This window comes from Schistocerca gregaria, chromosome 8 (assembly GCF_023897955.1).
Source record: "Schistocerca gregaria isolate iqSchGreg1 chromosome 8, iqSchGreg1.2, whole genome shotgun sequence".
Taxonomy (NCBI): Eukaryota; Metazoa; Arthropoda; class Insecta; order Orthoptera; family Acrididae; genus Schistocerca; species Schistocerca gregaria.
Genome location: NC_064927.1, coordinates 402861069 through 402875735, shown reverse-complemented (window position 1 = coordinate 402875735; position 14667 = coordinate 402861069). Strand labels below are relative to the sequence as shown.

The window sequence follows — 14667 nt, the reverse complement described above, 5'->3', positions numbered from 1 at the left end:
GACAAGACTAGTATAAGACCCAGAAAATAGGTGAATGAGGGTGTGAGAATTCTACACTGTCCAAGCGAGATCGTGAAGTAGAAAATTATTTCGTCGTACCATACTACCTGAAAATGCTTCGTTTCCGAGTCTTTGCTGAAAATTAAAGTAATAATACTATATATCTGCAATGACAGTCAACTTCCTGATGAATTCATCAAATCAGCCATAGGCAAAAATAACCTTACGGTTTAAGCATGATGGATCTCGATTCATAATGTTAGATATTCAACCAACGCCGAGTGAACAGAGAACGGAGAACGTCCAGCACGTTCACTCCATCTCAATTTCCCAGACCTTTATTTCTGCGGACACCCAAAGGAACTGTTTTATAGAACGCACATTCTGTAAACACAGATGTTTCATCAACGCTGTGCCAGCTTGCAGTGCGATGAGTTATTGTTTGAGTAGAATGAAGCAGAATAAATATGGGAAATGTTATGCGGGTTTCTATCAATTGTTGAGAATGAGAAAATTCTTACAAACAGGCGACTATAAATGATAGGTACTGCGCTGCTGTAAGTTGTGATACCAATAATAACACAACAACGAAGCACATAATGCTATTTATGTGTAGGTTATTGTTTTCTTGGTTTGAAATCAACTCGTTTCCAGTGTTAGTTCAAGTATTTTTCATGCAACTTTCGAAAAGGCTTAAAAACAAATGATTTCTAACAATTTTCCTTCTGTAGCATATCACTGTATCTCTTGACTTCTTTAGAAATGTTGATTACTATTCCCGATAAAAATAATTTCACAAACCGGTAATTACACCAGTACTATCACATGTCACAACGCGTAATTCCAGTTAACAGACGCAACTATACGTCACAATGGGGCCTTACATTAAGGAGGGCTTAAGGGAGATGACACTTCTGAAATAAATTTAAAGTTAGATAATAAAACCACTCAGCATTACCCAGTACGTAAGCAACAATGTCAATAGTGGGCAAAATCAGTTTCTTCATGCAAGTCATATGATAAGCATAATTGTGCTGAAATTACCCAGCCTTATTTTGAGTTTTCCGTGCAGAATAGCTGCATTCGCTCAGCAGGGCCAATAGAATCTGTTCACATTATATCAACGGAACCAGAACAAATTATCGATGTCTTTCTCTTGTTTTAGGTTAATAGAGAACATTTTTATACGACACTGCATAATGAATATGGTCAGTATACAGACGCATTTTTCTCACATCTGTTTCGTTCTTTCTCGATATGTGTTATACCGAACTGGCTTAGTTGACTATGCGATGGTGTGTGATACCGTTGAACAATTTAAACATAAAATTTAAATATTCGAAATAGAATCGCAATCACTGCCACGACGGTCTAATAAATATAATACGGTTGTGGGTTTCTGTAAAATATCTGAAACGATATCCCAATTGCGATTTATCTCTTCTTACATGTGATGTGGCGTACTGAATAACGTGTCATCGAACAAGTGTTTCGCAATAACACAGTAGTTATAGTCACGTTACTTGTGAATTTTTCGCTTTTTAACTTCTAGACAGACAATATTTAAAAGAATCTTACCTTTAGCATCACATAATATCTTCCGCTTTTACCGATATGTGTTGCTGTGATTTTGCAGCACCATCATTCAGTTGTGTTTGCGTTTTTGGAATTTCTTAGGAGATCGCCGGGATATTCATTTTGAGATGAGATTTGATAAAAAAAAAATTCTGGTCAGGGTGAAAGTCTCAAAGCCATGCCAGAAATTTCCGAAAAAGGTAGCGAACTCGGTGAAATATAAGGATGCAAAAAAGAATTAATTTTAATCACGGAAGAATCATTTCGATTCATATTTATTGTTGAAGGAAACACGAATACCCGAAAATAATATGTTATGAAAAAAAAATCACTGGAAGATAAATTGCGGTCAACATTTTGCAGAAGTTTTCATCTGTAACGCTTATGATAAGTAGTGTGGTAGTGATAGCAACCAGTTAGTGTTTCACTGCCTCAAAACATTTATAGTGCCACTGGATAGATTTGCAGTAAACGCAATCCGGATGTCAGATGATAGCGGTTTACAGCATCCGTCACGTCCATTTTCGTACGTTGCCAGGAGCTCATATACCCATTGTTGGCTGTCCATATTCCGAAAACCACCCACGAGTGGAGACCACAGTTACCAGACGTGCCCCGTGTGGACTCCTTGTGCATACGACTGGCCCGCGTGTTTGCGGAGGGCCACAACACCGGGCGTGAGCAATAGCCCGCCGTGTGTACACTCACTCGCTGATGGGGGAGCATCAAACGTGGCGCACGCACGGCCATGTTTGTTGTCTATCCACTTCGGTAATTGATATCGGCGTTTAGCACACAAGCCGCCAGCCTTATGCGCTTGGCGTTACACCAAGTTCTGGGCTCTGCCGTCTCAGAGTTCAGACCGTCTCCCACTTCTTAATTAGTTACCGAGCCTTCACTAATTCGCTGCGGCGGGGTGATATGAACTAATCGTTTCCTGTTGCTGTTTTTGGAAGGTTTATATCCATCAATTGTGACGTGAGATGGGGGAAGTATTTTCAATACATATATTTTTATTTATAAATCAAACAATCTGAAGAAGCAACAACCCCTCAATAAATCGATCTAGGGCGACCTGAATCTAAATGACTGGAGATTGATTTGAATTCCATTTATGTTAAATGGGTTAGACGTTTAATCAGATAACGAATAGCTAAGACATTCGACGCCGGTTTCCTTTTCCTCTGTATTGAATCTTTAAGCTGCTGAGATACATAAGACTATTTTACATTTTTTAAATATATTTTTATTTACTATGGACAAAATAATAAGGGCACCTTCGGCTTAGATATGAATCTCATGACCACCAGAATTCTTCAACAACCGATAACTGATGTTCAGAATAAGCGACGCAAATAATATGTCGTAATTCCATATTAAATTAAAGTGAATAGAAAAGAATGTTGCCTAAACAATGTAGCAGTATCAGTTTAAAAAATATCATCATTAACAACGATGGAACTTTTTAATTTCTGCCAGCTGCAAGGGCGGGAGCCGCTTCCACCCCCTCCCTCCCCCCTTTCCACCCAAAGCTCTCAGGGAACGGAAAGAATGTAGTATAGTCTGGTGTTTTTCTTTCGAGAAAATGATTTAAAGGTCGATATTACGCAACTTTGAAAATTTGGAAATTTGTGGCAAGGTCTCACGGGACCAAACTGCTGAGGTTATCGGTCCCTAAACCTACACACTACTTAGTCTATCTTAAAAAAACTTACGCCAAGGACGACACACACACCCATTCCCGAGGGAGGACTCGAACCTCCGACAGGGCTAGCCGCACGGACCGTGACTAGGCGCCTTAGACGGGGCGGCTACCCAGCGCGGCAACAAGTTTCTAACATGGTCAGAAATTAAACTTTTTATGGATACTTACAGGTCACCGAAGCAAAATTAAAGCCGCCGAACAGAAAGGCTATTGAGTGTTACATGAACTGCATTTTACCTGTCTCTCTTTTATAGTCGTATATCGCCACATTATGACATGGTAATCTATTTGTGAGGTTCCTATTCACACATAGCGTCATGGTGCTGCCAATCTTTCTGAAATTCCACTTACATGTAACCAAGTGCTTGGGACCAGCTAAAAAGCTACAAATAATCGTACACTGTTTCATATGTGTCTATAAAAAATGGTTCAAATGGCTCTAAGCACTATGGGACTTAACATCTGAGGTCATCAGTCCCCTTTAACTAAACTACTTAAACCTAACTAACCTAAGGACGTCACACACATCCATGCCCAAGGCAGGATTCGGACCTGCGACCGTAGCGGTCGCACGGTTCCAGATTGAAGCGCCTAGAACCTCTCGGCGACACCGGCCGGCTGTCTGGATATATCATGTCCATTATAATTATCCGGGCTGTTATGCCGTGGTCGGTTGATGAATTTTGTCTCAATTCCCAACGTTTCGTCTCCGACTGCGGGGTCCCCCTTGAAGATGTCTCCCGCAGTCGGAGACGAAACGTTGGGAATTGAGACAAAATTCATCAACCGACCACGGCATAACAGCCCGGATAATTATAATGGACATGATATTTCCGGCCGTGAAAGTCTACATTTTAGTGTCTAGAAATAATAATAATAATAATAATAATAATAATAACAATAATAATTTCCTCTGCCTGCTTAGCCTGGAGGAAGTAGTTGAATTCCATGTCACTCCGGTGACCTGCGTGTCCCGAACCTACTCCAGTTATCAGACCAGGCAAAAGAAACCTACAGTTTAACGTGGAATCCGAACCATGTGTCACTTCTGGTAACTCCTTACATCGCTGCGACGTGAAACTAGATAAAAACACAGAAGTCTGCAACCCAAAAGGGAGCCCGTTCCGCAACCTTCCTGTTTCCAGGTACATAATTTTCAGATGAGGGAAAGATTACAAATAAGAATTAAGAATACGATCATTTTAACGTTTTCGTTGTAGTCTTCAGATTGACCGTAATGAGAAAAATGTGATGACATAACGTTTAAGAAAAAAGTGAAATATCAGTAATATCCTGGGGATTAACCAAGAGCACAGATTCAGTCTTGGAGTAGTTCAGCCCTCGGACATTAGTTTTCGTTGTCCTTCCTTCAAAAAGGTACCTTGAGAAAATGTATTTGATTCCCGCAATTGATGAGTGACAGAACCAAAATGAGATTCTTTTTCAATTCTTCCATTCGTGGAAGAGGTGACCGAGGGACGATTGCTTGTATGGCTACTTATGTACACTGAATCTCTCTCAAATTGTTTTGGTGACTCCTGCGTAGCATGGAAGACAGGCAGCACAGTAGTATACACGCACTCCATAATGGCGCACCACCCGATTACCTACTTTTTCTTCTTATGTCACAAGATGACAACAGGAACCATATCATAAATTCGAAGATGGTGTAGCTATAAAGGTAACACGGTGGAAGCAAGGGAAAGAATAAGTGCGATGTCCAATATAGCCAAAAATTAAAATACAATTCCGATTTAACACATTGGCTGCTACGCTGAAAAGTTCGAGATGGTGCACTTAACTCAAATATTCTACATTCAAGAAGCACACTTGTGCTGTAGCCCAGTTGCTCTAAGTTAAAATGCTGAGAGCCATATTGAAAAATCGAAGTAGACGGACAAAAGAAGAAAATTAAAAAATCCAGGAAACACGCTTTTAATCTGAAGGAGCTTGTGCTGCAGTTCTACGTTTTAGGGGACTGATGACCTCAGATGTTAAGTCCCATAGTGCTCAGAGCCATTTGAACCATTATTTTTGAACATGTCCTACAGAAGGTTCTCGTAGTATATTTTTAAATTCATTACAAAGAATTAAATGAGTTATCACTAACCGCACAAAGTATGGTTCTAAATAATGAAACTAGTACTAGAGACTGGCTCTTATCAGTCTAGATCATCAGACGGAAAATTAAAGTGGTAGCCACGGAACTAGCACTAGAGAATAGCTCTAGTCATTCTAATTCGTGATAGGGCGCACATTATGAAAAAGGCACTAGAGTGTGACTGGAGGCAATCTTATTCATTGCCAACCCACGGTTCAGCCAAAAAACACTCTAAACTTACACTGAGGTGCCAAAAGTCGTGGGACACCTCCTAATATCCTGCCGGGCCTCCTTTTCCAGTCGCAGTCCAGCGATATATTGACGTGACATGAACTCAACAAGTCTCTGGAAGCCCGAGCAGAAATATGCCATCCTTGCCTGTATAGGTGACCAAAATTGTGAAAGTGTTGCAGGTGCAGGATTTTGTGCACGAAGTGATGCCCGAGGCAGGATTCGAACCTGCGACCGCAGCAGCAGCGTGGTTCCGCACTGAAGCGCCTAGAACCGCTCGACCACAGCGGCCGGCTCTAGAAAGACCAACTGCCACGCCCTGATGTACCAGTAATTAGCGGCCAGGCTTCAACGCCCATCGCAAGCCAGTTCGTTGCCACCCCCACATTGCCCTTGCTGCTGTCCATGCCATGTCTACTACTATTACATTATTTAAACAAGTAGAACATACAAGTGATTGTAATTAAAACAAACACCACGAACAATTTAAACATTACAAGAAGCATACAGCCACTATGTTTTTAATAGCCAACAACTTTAAATAATTGCAGTAGATCTAGTCACGAAAGTGATGTTATTAAAACAATCTAATTTATGGCGAGAAAAATTCTTTTACGAATTGTACTTAAAGAATAACACAATCTGACGAGCAGAATTATCGTGTAACCATTCATCTAAACAAGTAGAGTGCAGACTTTAAACATGCACTATACACAGTGGAATGCAGATAAGGTGGCACAGTTTATTCAAACAATTACAGAGGCAACCGGAGATCTGTTTGATAGCAGTAGCTAAAATACATTGAAGTGCCAAAGAAATTGGTATAGGCATGCGTATTTAAAATATGGAAACAGGTAAAATACGGTGCTGCGGTCGGCAACGCCTATATAAGACAACAAGTGTCCGGCGCAGTTGTTAGATCGGTAACTGCTAGTACAATGGCAGGTTATCAAGGTTTAAGCGAGATTGGACTTGGCGTTATAGTCGATGCACGAGCGATGGAACACAGCATCTCCGAGGTAGAGATGAAGTGGGGACTTTCCCCTACGAACATTTCACGAGTGTACCGTGAACATCAGGAATCCGCTAAAACATCAGATCTCCGACATTAGTACGGCCGGAAATAGATCCTGCAAGAACGGGACCAACGACGACTGAAGAGAATCGTTGAACGTGACAGAAGTGCCACCCTTCCGCAAATTGCCGCAGATTTGAATTCTGGGCCATCAACAGGCGTCAGCGTGTGAAACATTCAATGAAACTTCATCGATGTGGGCTTTCAGAGCCGGAGGCCTACTCGTGTACCCTTCGCGACTGCATGACACAAACTTTTATACGTCGCTGGGGCCGGTCCGACATGCGACTGTTGATGAGTGGAAACATGCTGTCTGGTCGAACGATTCTCGTTTCAAATTGTATCGATGGACGTGTACCACTATGGAGACAGCCTCATGAATCCATGGACCTTGCATGTGAGCAGGAAACTGTTCAAACTGGTGAAGGTTCTGTAATGGTGTGAGGCGTGTGCAGTTGGAGTGATATGGGACCGCTGATACGTCCAGATACGACTCTGACAGGTGACACGTACGTAAGCATCCTGTATGATACCTGCAACCATGCTACGGTCTCAGGTTCGAATCCTGCCTTGGGCATGGCCGTGTGTGATGTCCTTTGGTTAGTTAGGTTTAAGTAGTTCTAAGTTCTAGGGGACTGATGACCACAGCAGTTGAGTCCCATAATGCTCAGAGCCATTTGAACCATGTTCACTGTGCATTCCAACGGCCTTGGGGCTATTCCAGCGGGGCAGTGCGAAACCCCATTCGTCCAGAATTGCTACAGAGTGACTCCGTGAACACTCTTCTGAGTTTAAACACTTCCGCTAGCCATCAAACTCTCCGGACATGCACAGTATGGGGCATATCTGGGATGCCTTGCAACGTGCTATTCAGATGAGATCTCCACCCCCTAGTAATTTGATGGATTTATAGATTGCCCTGCTGGATTCATGGTGTCAGTTCCATGCTGCACTACTTTAGGCATTAGTCGAGTCCATGCCACGTCGTGTCGCAGAACTTCCGCTTGCTCTTGTGGGGCCTACATGGTATTAGGCAGCTGTACCAGTTCCTTTGGCTCTTCAGTGTATCTTATGGCAAGAAACTTAATTTAAGAAACGAAGTTCCAATTACTAAAAGTATCTCATCTACGTAAGAAACAGAACACACAGTATTTATTTTTAACTACTTTCAACAAAACGCTACATCGTTTTGACTTCAGACGGCGGACCTGTCGGTGGGTAAACACGATGATGAACGTAAAATAGTCCCCTAGTAATTCATTGAACTTGGAAAGTCATTTCTTACCATTGGAGCAGTTTTGCATCGGCTCGTAACATTCCAACTTGTACCGGCGGGCGTGGCTGCTCCCAGATTGTAGCTAACGGACACTGTCAGGACGCCAGCACGCTGGGAGCTCAGTCGACAGTGCCAGGCAAGGCCCTGGTCGCAGCCCAGTACTGTACAGGGCAAGGCAGTGTCGTCTTCTGACTTGTGTCAGGTCACGATGCTGCCTGGTGTTCAACACTGGAGGCTGGACAGTGGCTGTGGGTGGCGGAAAGACTCCGAGAGCACAGTGCTGGTACGTTGTCAATTAACGCCTTGGCCATTTTGTGGCGGCAATAACATTGGCGACCAATGTCCTTGAGATGGCAGAAAAGCGATGGCTGCCAGAGGTCTGAACAGTTAGGCAATGGTCCGTGGTTTGGAGCCCAGTGCCAGCCGTGCGACATTGTTAAGATGCAGACTTGAGACTGAGTGCAGCTATGTTGCCCAGGTGGCCCGACGATAATTGATACGGTAGGAGGTTAAACTCAAATGCTCGGTGCTGTCTTTGCGGAAGGAATGCATTTCTGCGCATTTTGTAAACGACTCGGTCAGGGTCGGTGATTGTCGTATGTCTGTTGTCATATGACGGTGTGTTAGACTGCAAAATCTTCTTCGAGACTGGTTACTGTTCCAGTTTCTTGGCATACAGAAACAACAGTACGGAAGCGATGGCTTTTCCGGCGTTGCTTTATCGGCAGGGGGGTTGTCTGGCAATGGTCAGTACTAGGGTCTCAGCACTCTGTAGAAGGCACTGAGCCTGCTACAGCTCGACCCATTAACACTGTGATACTAGAAAAATAGTATACAAATTAGGGCAGCACAAATGATCACACGTTTTGGACCCATGAAAATACGCCACAGGGATAAGACACGAGTTGCGGTACAAGCTGGAATACAGACGTCAGCTATCCAGCGAATGCCTGTACCAAGGAACAGTTTAAAGTAAGGAATCTACAAAAATGTTAGAACCGATACCTAACGGTTCCGAAACGACCACAATTATGCGTTTAAGCAATTACTGATCCTGCACTCCATTCACAGATGGAATGAGATATAATCCTAATAAGTGGTACAATGGCATGTACCTTCTACCATGCACTTTATATTGGTTTGAACAGAATAAATGTAGATGCAGACCCACTGGATGACAGTTTTGGGAAAGAGATATTGTAGAACACAGATATCGAGGAGTAACTATATAAAATACTAATGAGTACCTTAAATTAATCAAGACAATACTTAATACTCAAAAACGATTAAGATGAAAATGATTAGGCGATTAAATTTAAAATTAATAACAATAATTAACATAAGGAAGAAGTATAAATGCAATAAAGTATAAAGTAAGGAGTTTTTTACATAAGAACATAGTTCCTCTGAGCATTAGTACTGTTTAGAGGTCTCATTTTATACATGATGCCTTCCACGGGTTAACAACATTGCTGTTCCCACAGAGTCAGTGCTTACGAAAATATTCAATCAAAACTGCTTTTGCCTTCACAAGACGATATTCGATACAGAATTACTTTCCGTTAATGGGTTAACTCTGATCTGCAAGATACGTTCATCGTTGACGAGCAGCTGACACTGCCGCAAACAGCTCAAGAATTTACATATGTTCACATCGAATCCTAAGCGAGTACATTGCCTACAGAGGTGAAACATGAGCCATTGCGAGTATTATGGTGCCGTCTGCCATTCTCACTGTAGTAAGGTTAGGAATGTCACACTAAATACAGGCTGGCTTTGGTGTTGGGCGCCCATACGCTCTTTGCAGGGAATCTGCTGCGGAGAGATGAACATGGGCAGCAGAAGGCGGCAGCCATTGTACGCGTGGCGATGACGATTCCTGGTATGTTATGCATGCAGCAGCCGAAGCCACACCACTCTCGCCGACACAGATGTCTTACTGTTAACCTGAAGATAAAAATAAACTAGTACAGTCAGTTCAAAGCACCATGAAATTAATCTAATCCGTACTGCTAACGGTTATTTACATGATGACAAAACTGTTTGCATTTCAAACGAACTATTTTGACATTGACAAGTTATACAGGGAGTATCATAAATAATAACGAAACATGGTATGGGGTTCAAACTGTTGAAATGGCTCTAAGCACTAAGGGACTTAACATTTAAGGTCATCAGTCCCCTGGACTTAGAACTACATAAACCTAACTAACCTAAGGATATCACACATATCAATGCCCGAGGCAGGATTCGAACCTGCGACCGTATCGGTCAGGCGGTTCCGGACTGAAGCGCCTAGAACCAGTGGGCCACAACGGCCGACATGGCAAGGAGAATGTAAAATCTAGCAGAAACAAAAACTTTCTAGTAAACACTGGAACGCAATCGGGCCGTTCGCGAGATAACAGCGAGTGTGTTGTTGTTAAATATTTTTCACGACATTCTCCTTAATTTATATTTTATCGTCGTTACGAGGCGGGTGCAGCAATAAACATAAAACAGACAATAAAGCTGAATCATTTAGCAGGGACGCCTTTTTCACTTCACCAGTTTTTATTGTTTTTTTCATTCATAAGTAACTGAAGAAAATACAAAAAGGTGCCAATTTAAGGAGATGGGACCTGGATAAACTGAAAGAACCAGAGGTTGTAGAGAGTTTCAGGGAGAGCATAAGGGAACAATTAACAGGTATGGAGGAACGAAATACAGTAGAAGAAGAATGGGTACCTCTGAGGGATGAAGTAGTGAAGGCAGCAGAAGATCAATTAGATAAAAAGACGAGGGCTAATAGAAATCCTTGGGAAACAGAAGAAATATTGAATTTAATTGGGTGAAAGGAGAAATTATAAAAATGCAGTAAATGAAGCAGGCAAAAAGGAATACAAACGTCTCAAAAATCTGATCGACAGGAAGTGCAAAATGGCTAAGCAGGGATGGCTAGAGGACAAATTTAAAGATGCAGAAGCTTTTCTCACTAGGGGTAAGATACATACTGCCTACAGGAAAATTAAAGAGACCTTTGGAGAAAAGAGAGCCACTTCTATTAATATCAAGAGCTCAGATGGAAATCCAGTTCTAAGCAAAGAAAAGAGGGCGGAAAAGGAGTATATAGAGGGTTTGTACAAGGGCGATGTACTTGAGGACAATATTATGGAAATGGAAGAGGATGTAGATGAAGACGAAATGGGAGATACGATACTGCTTGAAGAGTGAGACAGAGCACTGAAAGACCTGAGTCGAAACAAGGCCCCGGAAGTAGACAAAATTCCGTTAGAACTACTTACGGCCTTGGGAGAGCCAGTCCTGACAAAAACCTACCATCTGGTGAGCAAGATGTATGAGACAGGCCGAATACCCTCAGACTTCAATAAGAATATAATAATTCCAATCCCAAAGAAAGCAGGTGTTGACAGATGTGACAATTACCGAACTGTCAGTTTAGTAAGTCACAGCTGCAAAATACTAACACGAATTCTTCACAGACGAATGGAAAAACTGGTAGAAGCGGACCTTGGGGAAAATCAGTTTGGATTCCGTAGAAATGTTGGAACACGTGAGGCAATACTAACCTTACGACTTATCTTAGAAAAAAGATTAAGAATAGGCAAACCTACGTTTCTAACATTTGCACGCTTAGAGAAAGCTTTTGACGATGTTAACTGGAATACTCTCTTTCAAATTCTGAAGGAGGCAGGGGTAAAATACAGGGTGCGAAAGGCTATTTACAATTTGTACAGAGACCAGATGGCAGTTATAAGAGTCGAGGGACATGAAAGGGAAGCAGTGGTTGGGAAGGGAGTGAGACAGGGTTGTAGTCTCTCTCCGATGTTATTCAATCTGTATATTGAGCAAGCAGTAAAGGAAACAAAAGAGAAATTCGGAGTAGGTATTTAAATTCATGGAGAAGAAATAAAAACTTTGAGAGTCGCCGATGACATTGTAATTCTATCAGAGACAGCAAAGTACTTGGAACAGCAGTTGAACGGAATGGACAGCGTCTTGAAAGGAGGATATAAGATGAACATCAACAAAAGCAAAATTAGGATAGTGGAATAATAGTCAAATTAAATCGGGTGATGATGAGGGAATTAGATTAGGGAATGAGACACTTAAAGCAGTAAAGCAATTTTGCTACACTCCTGGAAATTGAAATAAGAACACCATGAATTCATTGTCCCAGGAAGGGGAAACTTTATTGACACATTCCTGGGGTCAGATACATCTCATGATCACACTGACAGAACCACAGGCACATAGACACAGGCAACAGAGCATGCACAATGTCGGCACTAGTATAGTGTATATCCACCTTTCGCAGCAATGCAGGCTGCTGTTCTCCCATTGAGACGATCGTAGAGATGCTGGATGTAGTCCTGTGGAACGGCTTGCCATGCCATTTCCACCTGGCGCCTCAGTTGGACCAGCGGAGATCACTCCCCACACCATGATGCCGGGTGTTGGCCCTGTGTGCCCAGGTCGTATGCAGTCCTGATTGTGGCGCTCACCTGCACGGCGCCAAACACGCATACGACCATCATTGGCACCAAGGCAGAAGCGACTCTCATCGCTGAAGACGACACGTCTCCATTCGTCCCTCCATTCACGCCTGTCGCGACACCACTGGAGGCGGGCTGCACGATGTTGGGGCGTGAGCGGAAGACGGCCTAACGGTGTGCGGGACCGTAGCCCAGCTTCATTGAGACGGTTGCGAATGGTCCTCGCCGATACCCCAGGAGCAACAGTGTCCCTAATTTGCTGGGAAGTGGCGGTGCGGCCCCTACGGCACTGCGTAGGATCCTACGGTCTTGGCGTGCATCCGTGCGTCGCTGCGGTCCGGTCCCAGGTCGACGGGCACGTGCACCTTCCGCCGACCACAGGCGACAACATCGATGTACTGTGGAGACCTCACGCCCCACGTGTTGAGCAATTCGGCGGTACGTCCACCTGGCCTCCCGCATGCCCACTATACGCCCTCGCTCAAAGTCCGTCAACTGTACATACGGGTCACGTCCACGCTGTCGCGGCATGCTACCAGTGTTAAAGACTGCGATGGAGCTCCGTATGCCACGGCAAACTGGCTGACACTGACGGCGGAGGTGCACAAATGCTGCGCAGCTAGCGCCATTCGACGGCCAACACCGCGGTTCCTGGTGTGTCCGCTGTGCCGTGCGTGTGATCATTGCTTGTACAGCCCTCTCGCAGTGTCCGGAGCACGTATGGTGGGTCTGACACACCGGTGTCAAGGTGTTCTTTTTTCCATTTCCATGAGTGTATTTAGGGAGTAAAATAACTGATGATGGTCGAAGTAGAGAGGATATAAAATGTAGACTGGCAATGACAAGGAAAGCGTTTCTGAAGAAGAGAAATTTGTTAACATCGAGTATAGATGTAAGTGTCAGGAAGTCGTTTCTGTAAGTATTTGTATGAAGTGTAGCCATGTATGGAAGTGAAACATGGATAATAAATAGTTTGGACAGGAAGGGAATAGAAGCTTTCGAAATGAGGTGCTACAGAAGAATGCTGAAGATTAGATGGGTAGATCACATAACTAATGAGGAGGTATTGAATAGAATTGGCGAGAAGGGGAGTTTGTGGCACAACTTGGAAAAAGAAGAGATCGGTTGGTAGGACATGTTTTGAGGCATCAAGGGATCACAAATTTACCATTGGAGGGCAGCGTGACGTAGAGGGAGACCAAGAGAAGAATACACTAAGCAGAGTCAGAAGGATGTAGGTTGAAGTAAGTAATGGGAGATGAAGAAATCTTGCATAGGATAGAGTAGCATGGAGAGCTGCATCAAACCAGTCGCAGGACTGAAGACCACAACAACAACTAGTATTTGTTTATCATTATAGCCAGCAATTATTCTCTGGAATTACAAACATGTCTGCTACGTTCAACGACATAGAAACAAATATTACATTGAGTATTTTGTCATTTATTTTACCCGAGTAAGCCAGCGACGGCAATTTCCTGGATAAACATTACGGAGTCTCGAAACTGAATCTAAGTAACTCTTAACGATAACCAAAAAATTCTACTGAAATGAAATTAATAATGAATATTTAACCAATCGATTCCTGCTACTGATGGGAGAGGTATGTGCGATATTACGTCTGTATGGTTGCTAGCCGACACGGACTTAAGAATGAAATATTGTCCATGCTGGTAAAACTAGTTGAAATGTAGACATTACAAAGATTTCTGCAAACAAATGGAGTGAAACTTGATCCATGACATATCTTATCAAGAAATTCACTTACCATTTCTAAGGGGCATTTAAATGAAAATCTAACACCCACCAGCAAGGAACCACGGAACGCTTCCATTCAAAAGCAGTCACCACACGAGTTAAGAGGTTTATCTCACTGGGAAACAAGACCGTCGATTCATGTTTCGTAGTCCGCAACTCGGGGTCGTGCGGTAGCGTACTCGCTTCCCGTGCCCGGGTTCCCGCGTTCGATTCCTGGTGGGGTCAGGAATTTTCTCTGCCTCGTAATGACTGGGTATTATGTGCTGTCCTTAGGTTAGTTAGGTTTAAGTAGTTCGAAGTTGTAGGGGACTGATGACCATAGATGTTAAGTCCCATAGTGCTCAGAGCCATTTGAACCATTTGAACCCATGTTTCGTACAACTCGGTCGGCCACAACGCACCCATTCTTGCACGTCCTCGTCGGAGTTAAACAAACGTCCACGCATGGCT

The 14667-nt window shown here is 43.2% G+C and overlaps 1 long non-coding RNA gene across 1 annotated transcript in view; it reads right to left on the bottom strand.

Annotated features, from left to right (window-relative positions):
* Positions 1-6069: 6069 nt before the first annotated feature.
* LOC126284298 (uncharacterized) overlaps positions 6070-14667 on the bottom strand; it is a 52505-nt gene continuing 43907 nt past the window's right edge. The window contains exon 4 of the long non-coding RNA XR_007551465.1: positions 6070-9910. This is a non-coding gene — a long non-coding RNA (uncharacterized LOC126284298). The remainder of the gene's footprint in view (positions 9911-14667) is intronic.